This window comes from Cornus florida, unplaced genomic scaffold, assembly GCF_030987335.1.
Source record: "Cornus florida cultivar Cherokee Brave unplaced genomic scaffold, ASM3098733v1 CherokeeBrave_3.0.0_Hap2_Chr02, whole genome shotgun sequence".
Lineage (NCBI taxonomy): Eukaryota > Viridiplantae > Streptophyta > Magnoliopsida > Cornales > Cornaceae > Cornus > Cornus florida.
This window is the reverse complement of record NW_026775572.1, coordinates 49,900,763-49,911,327: the sequence shown is the minus strand read 5'-3', so window position 1 is coordinate 49,911,327 and position 10,565 is coordinate 49,900,763. Positions and strand designations below refer to the sequence as shown.

General features: G+C 37.4%; 1 pseudogene; it reads left to right on the top strand.

Annotated features, from left to right (window-relative positions):
• Positions 1-848: 848 nt before the first annotated feature.
• LOC132296217 (polygalacturonase 1 beta-like protein 1) lies at positions 849-4,710 on the top strand (annotated as a pseudogene).
• The last annotated feature ends 5,855 nt before the right edge of the window (positions 4,711-10,565 follow it).

The window sequence follows — 10,565 nt, the reverse complement described above, 5'->3', positions numbered from 1 at the left end:
ACTCTCCTCTTTCAATGTAACATTCATCTATCTCTTTTACAACTTTTTATAGGAATAATTTCACTTACCTCCTCTGAGGTTAAGCGTAATTACAGGCGGTACCCCTAACGTTTCAAATATTACAATAACCTCCCTTCAATGTGACTGAAGGCAGTTCCGATAGAAACCTCATGTTAAATGACTAAACTACCCTCTATTATTAAATTAATTTTATTAATTAAAAAAAACCTTTAACAAAGTACCCATTCAACCCTTAGTTGAAAAAAATGGTAACGTAAAAAAAAAAAAAAAAAAAAAAAAAAAAAAAAAAAAAAAGGAGCGAACTAGGGAACAAAATTTTCATTTTTCCCAGACTTGATCCCATCCATATGAGCCTTCGATCCAAGGCCTGAACAACACAATTAGTCTGCCTACTTATTTATCTATACTTTGAAACCCCAACACTTCCTCCATTTTTGTCACAACGGACCACCTCTGCACCACCATAACCACTGCCGATACCATCACATCTCACCTCATACACTTCTATCACCATAAAACGTATATATAGTTTTATACATATATGGTAAGTGTGTGTGTGTGTATATATATAAATATATATATATATGTATATGTATATGCAATCTCAACAAAGGGAATCGGATTTAGACGAGATCTGTAAATGCAGAGATTACGGTGGTGCAAATAACAACATTCTGATGAAACATTTCATCAAACAACACATGTGCGTCATTCGAGAGTTAGACAAACATAAGATTCAATAACATAACTAAAAAACCAAGCTTGCTATAGTCCTCACCAACAAGTTACCGCCACCACTGGTTCAACGACAGCGTCCTTGCTTACTAATGGTCGGTATCGCTGTTGAGATCACGCATCGCCGCCGCCGTTTCAGTTCGCTTCATCACCGGATCAGAGGTGTCTTGCGTCACCGGGCTCACTCTCTCTTTCTACATCCATTGTGCTCACTGACCGTAGATCAGTCCTCTATTGCCGCCGCTGTTTCGTTCCTCGCTTCTTGCTCGTTGTCGAGACCTCACGCAGGTAAGCATCGGTAAGTCGTTTCGTCCTTTTTGTTTGCCATTCAAACCTCACCGCCACTGCGTCACTGACGTCCTTGCTCGCCGTCAACTGAGCACATCGTTGCTCATCGCCGATGGGTTATTCAAAGCTCGCTGACTTGGGTGATTATCCCATCAGAGACAGTCCAGACGTGGATCCAAGAGATTAAACGGCTGTGATTGCAGCCCTCGACGAAGACCGTTGATCCGAAATTGGCGATGGAGAAGAGAGCGAATTCCAAGCAGTCTTTCGGCAAGGTAGTGCCGGTGATCAAGCGCACCATACACTAGTTGGACATGGACCATGGAACCACCATTCAAGGTCAGTCAGAGTTTAGGGAGAGAGAGAGGAATCAGAGGGAGTACAATTTTTTTCCCCTTATTATTAGGTTAATTCGTAATTTTCAATTAAAAATGAGGGTATAAATACCTTTGCAATATTTGTAAGGGTAAATGTGATATTTCACCTTTAAAAAAGATGATATCAGCAAAAAACGATCCTTGACCGGTGTTAACTGCCACCGGAAGGGGCAAAGTGTTATGCCGGAGTAAACCTTGAGGGAGGTTATTGTAATATTTGAAACATTAGGAGTAACGTCTGTAATTACGCCTAACCTCAGGAGAGGTAAGTGAAATTATCCCTTTTTTTTATGTCTTAATTATTCTTCGTTACTATGTTCATATACATTCATTTGTGTATATATATATATATATATATATATATATATATATGTATGTATGTATATGGGTGTTTATGTAATTATGTAATTATGTTGTAACAATGCAGGTGGGTGTTGCCGGAGCCGGCGGGAACTCCTGCCAATTGCCGGCCGGAGTGAACCCATTCACACCCAAAGCATTTCTGATTCGATATTGGACCAAACAGGTCACTAATGACTTGCCCAAATCCTCATTTCTTCTCAACAAAGCCTCCCCATTAAGCGCCGTGGAATTGGCGACTTTTTCCAAACTCGCCGATCAGAACGCCCTCTCCACCCAACTACCCTCCTTCTGTTCCTCGGCGAACTTGCTCTGCTTCCCCGATTTATCGCTGAGTCTGAAAAAACACGACCAATTACGGAACGGGTCAACTCGGCGATTTCGACTCGTTCAAGAACTACTCCAACTGCGACAACCTCCCGGTCGACTCGTTCCATGGGTACAGCCGCGATACGGCCAGAATGCTAATGGCGCGAATGACACGTTCGTGTCTTATGGAGAGGACGGCAATGTGCCACAAAACAACTTCAAGAGCTATGGCAATGGAGGTAACAATCATCTATTTTTTTTATACAAAATTTTTAATCTGTTTTTATAAATTTTTTTTTTTTTTTTTTTTTTTTCTCAATTCTCTTGGAAAAATTGTAATTTTTATAATATTTAAGAAGTTAACACCCAGAAGTCTCTCTAATTTAATTGTAAAAACAAATTTATTATTATTGTCCTCCATTAAGTTAGATTTCAACTCTCAAGGTCATGTTTTCGATCTAAACCTTACACCATTCTCTTCTCCATGTAATATTCTGGCCATAAAAAGTAAAAAATAATAAAACTCAACTGTTTTATCATTAGAGGGGCTTTGGTTTTCAACCAGACGACTATCGTTACAAAGTAACAACCTGCATTGTTTTTTACCGTAATAATATTTCAACACATTAATATTTTCAACACGCCAATTATGTTTCAACGCATTAACTTCTACTTTTTAACAGATTTATTTCATTTTTATTATAATAATCTTTCAATTCATTAATTCTGTTTTTAACACTATTTATTTTGTGTTGAAAAATCCAATCATACTTAAAAGATCCGTAGGGAACAATGCTTCTAACGAAATAGTCAAAGCCTTAAATATTGCTTTAACCGAAATCATTTGTCGCAATTAGATGTATTTAAGTGGATCATTAAAAATTACATTTTAGTTGTCAATTTTTAATTTTTTAATCCTTTAAAGGGACATATAATTAATGAATTGTCCTTTCTTTAACTTACTAAGTTAATCTTTAAATTTTAAATATTAGTATAAAATACAAGTTGAAAGATTCTTAAAAAATTAAAAGAATAATTATAAAAATTTTGCATTTAATTTGTTTGAATTTTCAAAATTGACAATAATTTGAAACACAGACAAATGCTTGAGTCAAATAATTAGGCTTGAATATTAACTTTGAAAATCATTTTTTCAATTCAAAATATCCAAAATGATCAAAATAACAAGTACGTAATATTAAATAGGAATAATTGAAAGTGGTTTGAAAATCTTTTTTACATATTTCATTGTTTCAAAATGCATGTAATCGGGAATCCAATTTTTTATGGTGGTGGAGTTTGATTAGTTTTTTATTGTATTGATAGGAGTGAAATTTCAAATATGCCATTGTTAAAAGGCAAAATAATGTTAGTAGTTTAAAAATATTATAAAAAAATAGTATTTAGAATATCCTAAAATAAAAAGTTGAATAACTATCTTGAGAGTAAGGAAATATTACTTATTTTAAAAAATTGTTATAGAAATACTCAAATTTATTTATTTATTCATTTACTTATTGGTCATAGAAAAACTCAATTAAACCCCTCTCTTAAAGTCTAATTATGTGAACGAAGAAAGACTCAAACTGACAAACAACTAAACTCTGAAATCTTTGATATGATCAGGTAATGTAGAGGTTGATACATTCAAGAATTGCAGAGATCAATCCAATGCTGGGGATGACTTGTTCTAATCTTACGCCAAGAATTCAAATGCTGCGGAGGTCAAATTCGTCAATTACGGAAAACCCTTCAACGAAGGTACGGACAAGTTCACCGGGTATGGTAGTAAGGGTTTGAATCAGGAAATTGGGTTCAAACCGTACGGTGTAAACAACACATTCAAAGACTACTCCAAAAAGGGTGTTACTTTTGCTCAATACATGAATGATAGCTCAAGCTCTGCAAATTTGGCTTCTTCAATGGCGGCAAGTGGCAAATTCGTAAATATATGGGTCGAGCCTGGCAAATTCTTTAGGGAGAGGATGCTGAAGACTGGGACCGTGATGCCAATGCCGGATATTCGTGATAAAATGCCCAAAAGGTCGTTTTTGCCCGGGTGATTTCCTCGAAATTACCATTTTTCACATTGAAGCTTAATGAGATTGAAGCAGATTTTTCATGCGCGTGAAACCTCGAGCATGGAGGGTATACTCGCGGACGGACTAAGCCAGTACGAGAGAGCGTCGAGCCCGGGCGAGACCAAACAGTGTGTCGGGTCAGGTGAGGACTTGATCGATTTTGCCGTCTCGGTGTTGGGACGGGCTGTGTGGTTCGGATCACGGAGAACACTCACGCGTCAAAGGGAAATGTGATGATTGGGTCAGTTAAAGGAATCAACGGTGGAAGGGTCACCAAGTCGGTTTCTTGTCACCAAAGTTTGTTCCCATACCTACTTTATTATTGCAATTCGGTTCCTAAGGTTTGGGATTACGAAGCGGATCTATTGGATCCGAAAACTAAGGCCAAGATCAACCACGGAGTTGCCATGTGTCACATTGACATGTCGTCTTGGAGCGCGGGTCATGGAGCCTTTATTGCATTGGATTCGGGTGCGAGTAAGATTGAGGTGTGTCATTGGATCTTTGAGAATGACACGACTTGGACAATTGCGGATTGAATTTAGGGCTATAAAGTTGGATTAGAACCGTGCACGTTACAATACTAAGCCATAGGCTCAAACTTATAGCATCTCCAATACTAAAACCTATTTTGAGCTACCAAATTTATATTTTGACAGATATTACAGTGTCAAAATGCTATATTTTAGCAATTCTGCTCCAATGGTGCATTTCACAAAATATTATTTTTTGACACAATCACTATACTTTTTTCAACTACCATTCCCACCATTCATATTTGCATAAGTTATATTAATATTAAGCACATTCCAAGTCAAGTTGTAGACATTAGAAGGAAAATAAAATTAAACCTAATTAAAAAAAAAAGCAAAAATCTAAAATATCTAATCAAAATGGAACAAAAAAAAAAAAAAAAAACAAAAAAACAAAAAACAAAAAAACAAAAGCAAAAAAGAGAGATAAAACAAAATGATATATATATATATATTTTTTTTTCGAGAATTTACACACACACACACACACACACACACACATATATATATATATATATATATATATATATATATCAAGTTTCGACTTCGGTGACTCTACAGAAGAGGGGAATGTGTTTGCCATAATTGTAGGCAAAGTGATGATTGTGTGGATCATTTATCTGTAATGTTTAATCAGGCTCAGATGATCTGGTCTTGGTTTGGAAATTTTTTAATTGATCTGCCAGTTTTCCTGGATTTGCCATCATGGTTTTCTTTGTCATTTAGGAGTAAAGGAATCATATCTAAAATCTCAAAGCTTATCTTCACCTTAGTCTTGGGACACCCGGTATGAAAGAAATCAAAGAGTACATCACCATACCCCCAGATCTGCTACACGTTTTAGACATAGCAGGGCTGCAACTTCCTGATTTTGCTGAGATGTTGACATAAATTTCTTTTCTCAAATCAAAAGATAACATAATACAGACCTAATTCTTCCGTTTAATTGCTGAGACAAAATTGTCAACAAAATTACCGATGTGAGAAGATATATATATATATATATATATATATATATATATATATAAGGATGAGAGGGGAAGAGAAAATACAGATCTGATGAGAAGAGAGAATTTATCGATGGTTTAAGTACCGGTTGCCGTCGATACTTACTGATCGTTGCAGATGAGAGGGAGAGAGAGACGATAGGGACGAAAGGGATAGATAGAATGAAACGAAAGGGACAGGAGAGGCTAATAGAATTGAGGGAGAGAGAGACGAAACTACGTCGTATAGAGAAATAAGAGAGCTGCCAAAAAAAATTGGTAGCTGCTACAATTGAGAGAAAATTTAAGAATGTCAAAATTTGAGAGCCCAAATAAGAGCCCATTGGAGAGGCCTTTTTTCACCCTGTGATACCCCTCGGATTTGAGACAACGGGTTGATCAGGCCTAGGCCCAAACTCGAGGAAAATATCAAACAATTAATACTTTAACGAACACAGAATACAAGATGAGATAATAAGAAGTAAATAAAAAGGGCTGAAAAGAACTCTAGCTGAAAATCCTTAAAACAATAATATAAAATCCAAACTCCAAAACCTCCAATTAATTAACAACTCGGGAATCCATCTAGTGGACCCCTAATAAAATCCCAACTGTATATGAAATAACTGAAATAAGATCCAACGTTAATAAGTAAGCAGTCCTACGTAGTTGGTGGAATAGAAATCTGTATCTGCTCTGCATAACCAAGCTCTAACCCTAGAACTGACGAGCACCTGAAAATAATAAAAAAAGTGGGTCAGGCCCACATGCAAGTCCTGATTTACTACGATCCAAACAGGAATCCGATACGCAGATATATCTTAGATAGACTTAACAATATCTAGAATAGTCCATATATGATATTACACACTATAGGACGCTCACTAGTCCAATAGGTCTGTCTTAGCTTGAGTAAAGATACCATGCAAATCGCACATAATGTGGTTATGTGTACCTAGACCTACTAGGGAACAACAACTACTGTCCAACTATCCATCCTAGGCGATATACGCACCCTAACCATGGTCGTGAGACTCAAGCTCATACCATGGCATCATAACATAAGTATATAAAGTCCGTGTCCTCCTAATACAAAATATCATCCATTTGATATCGTGGCTTGATATCTGTATAACAATTCATCCTAGAAATCCAATTATATCATTCAGTTATTTACTGACCTGACACTAACAGAAGTCGGACTTAACTTTTATTGTTAATCCGAACCTCAATCCAGATTAGGTAGGCTTAGTGTCTGAACTAATCTATACCTAGTATGCCATCGTCCCATACCGGTGCATACTATCCTCCATTTACCACAGTTGACAAAATAATTAAATAGTGATCAACCACATTCCAAAATAAGCACAAATACAATTTAATATGTGTAAAACTGAATCATGCATCCAATAACAGATTTAGAAAACAAATTCCACTCTTTAACTTGACAGAATCCAACTATGAAATTACCTTATCCAAATAGTGTCGTAACAGATGAGATTTATAACAAATTTAATTATCAGTTAATCCCAACTAAGCATACATGTAATTAAATAACAACATGCTTATAACAGAGCTACAAACATGATTTAAATACCTAAGAATATGCAGAGAAATCAAATTTGCAAATCAGTCTGCAATACAAGTCAGTTGCATAATCATTCACCTACAGATCCTTGTTCAAACTTGTGTTAATTCTGTCCTCAATTCCTGAATGTAAGCATGCTTCTCAATTATTTTATAAGTCCTAAGCAGTATATTACATCATTCAACAGCCTTTAAATAGTTTCAGAGACTCAGACTTAGCCAAACAGATCATTTAAAACTCAGTATACGCAACATTAAGAAAAAGAGAAGGCTATGAGTTTCAAAGAGCCTTCTCCAAACAAGGAGAGCCAGCTCCCCTTCCTTGGGAGCCGGATCTAGATAGGTGAGAGCCGGCTCTTACCCCTAGAGAGCCGGCTCTTGTGTTTTGGGAGCAGGCTCCCTCCATTTTTGGAGCCTGCTCTCACCTCTAAGAGCCGTGGCTGCGTCTGCGTGTGTCTTCTCCGACCGCAGTGATTTCCAGTCTTTAAATTCAGTTCTATTACATGTTTTAAGATCCCATCCACATCCCAGAGTAATCAGAAGATAGAGTTATACAAACAAGAATAGAATTAAACATCAAGTTGTGAAGCAACGACAATCAGATTTTAAACTGAACTTGTAAACTATGCTAAACAGATTAAATTCAATGATGTTAAAAACTGTTTCAACATGTATAAACGATGTAATTAAGTCTACTTTATTTCCTAGAGTATAACTAAGCATGCACAGAACACAAATTACTGGGAAAGAGAAGATCAGAAACTTGCCTTTTCAAGGTTGAAACACAAATTCCACGTCTCTAAGTTTTCCCTTGCTTTGCTCTGCTATGCCCCCTTGCTCACTCTCTGTTTCTTAGCAGTCCCTTGTGTTACAGATGTAAACTTATGTATTTCTAACACCCTAAACCCTTGTAAGCGTATGTTTTTATAGGCTTAGACATTAACCCTAATCCATGCATAACTTGGCCCATAGAACAATCTAGGTTAAATTACAATGTCGGCTGAGCTTAAACCTAATATAACTTAAACCTAATATACTCTATGTGCCACCTTCCATAAAACAAAATTAACTGTAAATAAAACAATTCACTTTAAACAATTAAAGTAAACTCATTAAACCATTTAAGTTAAGTAAAGCAAACTAACTAAATAATTAATTTCAATTACAACAATTAAATAAATGAAATTAAAACAAGTAAGTAATCAAATGCAACTAAAACAATTAAAACAATTAAATCAAACCAAAGAAATAATCAAAAGCAATTTTAAACAATAAATTAAATACCAGGACTATCCTTTTGAAATTAGGGGTATTACATTCTTCCCCCTTAACAAAAGGAATTCCGTCCTCAGAATTCGCTTTTACCTTCTTCCAAAATTTTAGGAAATTGCGAGCGAATGACGTTTTCTTGTTCCCAAGTAGACTCAGCCTCATTGTGATGACTCCACTGAACATGAACTAAAGGAATAACCTTATTACGAAGGATTTGATCCCGCCGGTCAACAATACGATACGGTGGCTCCAAATAAGTTACATCCGGCTACAACTCAATCTCCCCAACATCGATATGCTGATACCAATCCTCATCTCGCAGAAATTTCTGCAACATGGAAACGTGGAATACGTTGTGTACGCGATCTAAATTTTCCAGAAATGACAACCGATAAGCAACTGCTCTGACTCGATCCGTAATCATGAATGGATCGACAAACTGCGGAGACAACTTCCCTTTCTTCCCAAAGCGCATAACACCCTTCATAGGAGATACTTTGAGAAAAACCTGATCCCCAACCCGAAACTCCAAAGCACGAGTGCGACGATCCGCATAGCTCTTCTGCCTACTTTGGGCAATACGCATGCGATCTCGAATAAGAGCTATCTTCTCAGAAGTATCCTTGATGAACTTAGGACCCAAGAATCTGCTCTCGCCAACCTCCGTCCAACAAATAGGCGATTGACACGGTCAGCCGTATAACGCCTCAAATGGTGCCATCCCAATAGTCTTTTGGAAACTATTGTTATAAGCAAACTCCACCAGTGGTAAGTAATCCTCCCAGTGGCCCTTGAAATCAAGAACACGACTGGAGCATATCCTCTATGATCTGATTTACCCACTCAGTCTGTCCATCCGTCTGAGGATGATAAGCAGTACTAAGGTGTAATTCTGTGCCCAAAGCCTGCTGAAAACTCTTCCAAAACCCTGACACAAAGCTCGAATCCCTATCCAATATAATAGACAATGGAATGCCATGTAACTTCACAATCTCAGTAATGTAAAGTCTTGCCAACTTCTTCGAAGTGAAGTCAGTACGAATAGGCAAGAAATGAGCTGATTTCGTCAGTCTGTCCACGATAATCCAAATGGAATTGTGATCCTTGAAGGAATTTGGCAACCCTTCCATAAAATCCATAGAAATGCTCTCCCATTTCCACTCCGATATCGGTAGTGGCTGTAGAGCTCCTAGCGGCCTCTGATGATCAATCTTGACCATCTGACAAGTACTACATCATGAGACAAAAAGAGCAATGTCCCTCTTCATACCTGCCCACCAAAACTGCCGCTTCATATCCTGATACATCTTGTCGCCTCCTGGATAAACAGAAAACTCAGAGTGGTGAGTCTCAGTCATCACATCCTTCCTCAAATCATCAGCAGAAGGTACCATTAACCGTCCCTTGTACCTCAAACCTCCATCAGCCCCAACCTAGTACAATGGAACCTCTCCGGAAGCTATCTCTGCAACCTTGTCAATACACTACTGATCCGTGAGGTGTGCCTTCAAAACCTTGTGAATGATAAAGGTGTAACTGCCATACAAGCCATGAAAGCATCCGACAACTCATTCACTATCCTCAAAGCATTCCACTCTATAGCGAACAGAGCAAAAAGACTACCAACAAGTTAGCGACTGAGTGCATCCGCCACCACATTTGCTTTCCTTGGATGGTACTGTATAGAAAAATGATAGTCTTTCATAAAATCCAACCACCTACGCTGTCTCATATTCAACTCCCGCTGAGTGAACAAATACTGCAGACTCTTGTGATCGTTGAATAATCTGAAAGACTCACCCAACAAATAATGCCTCCAAATATGTAGGGCAAAAACCACAGCTGCCAACTCCAAATCATGTGTTGGATAATTAAGCTCATAAGGCTTAAGTTTTCGAGATCCATACGAAATCGGTCGCTCCTCTTGCATCAAAACACATCTAAGACCCTGCAAAGAAGCATTTGTGTAGACCAGATACTCTATCCCGCTCTGTGGGGTAGACAAAACCGGTGTAG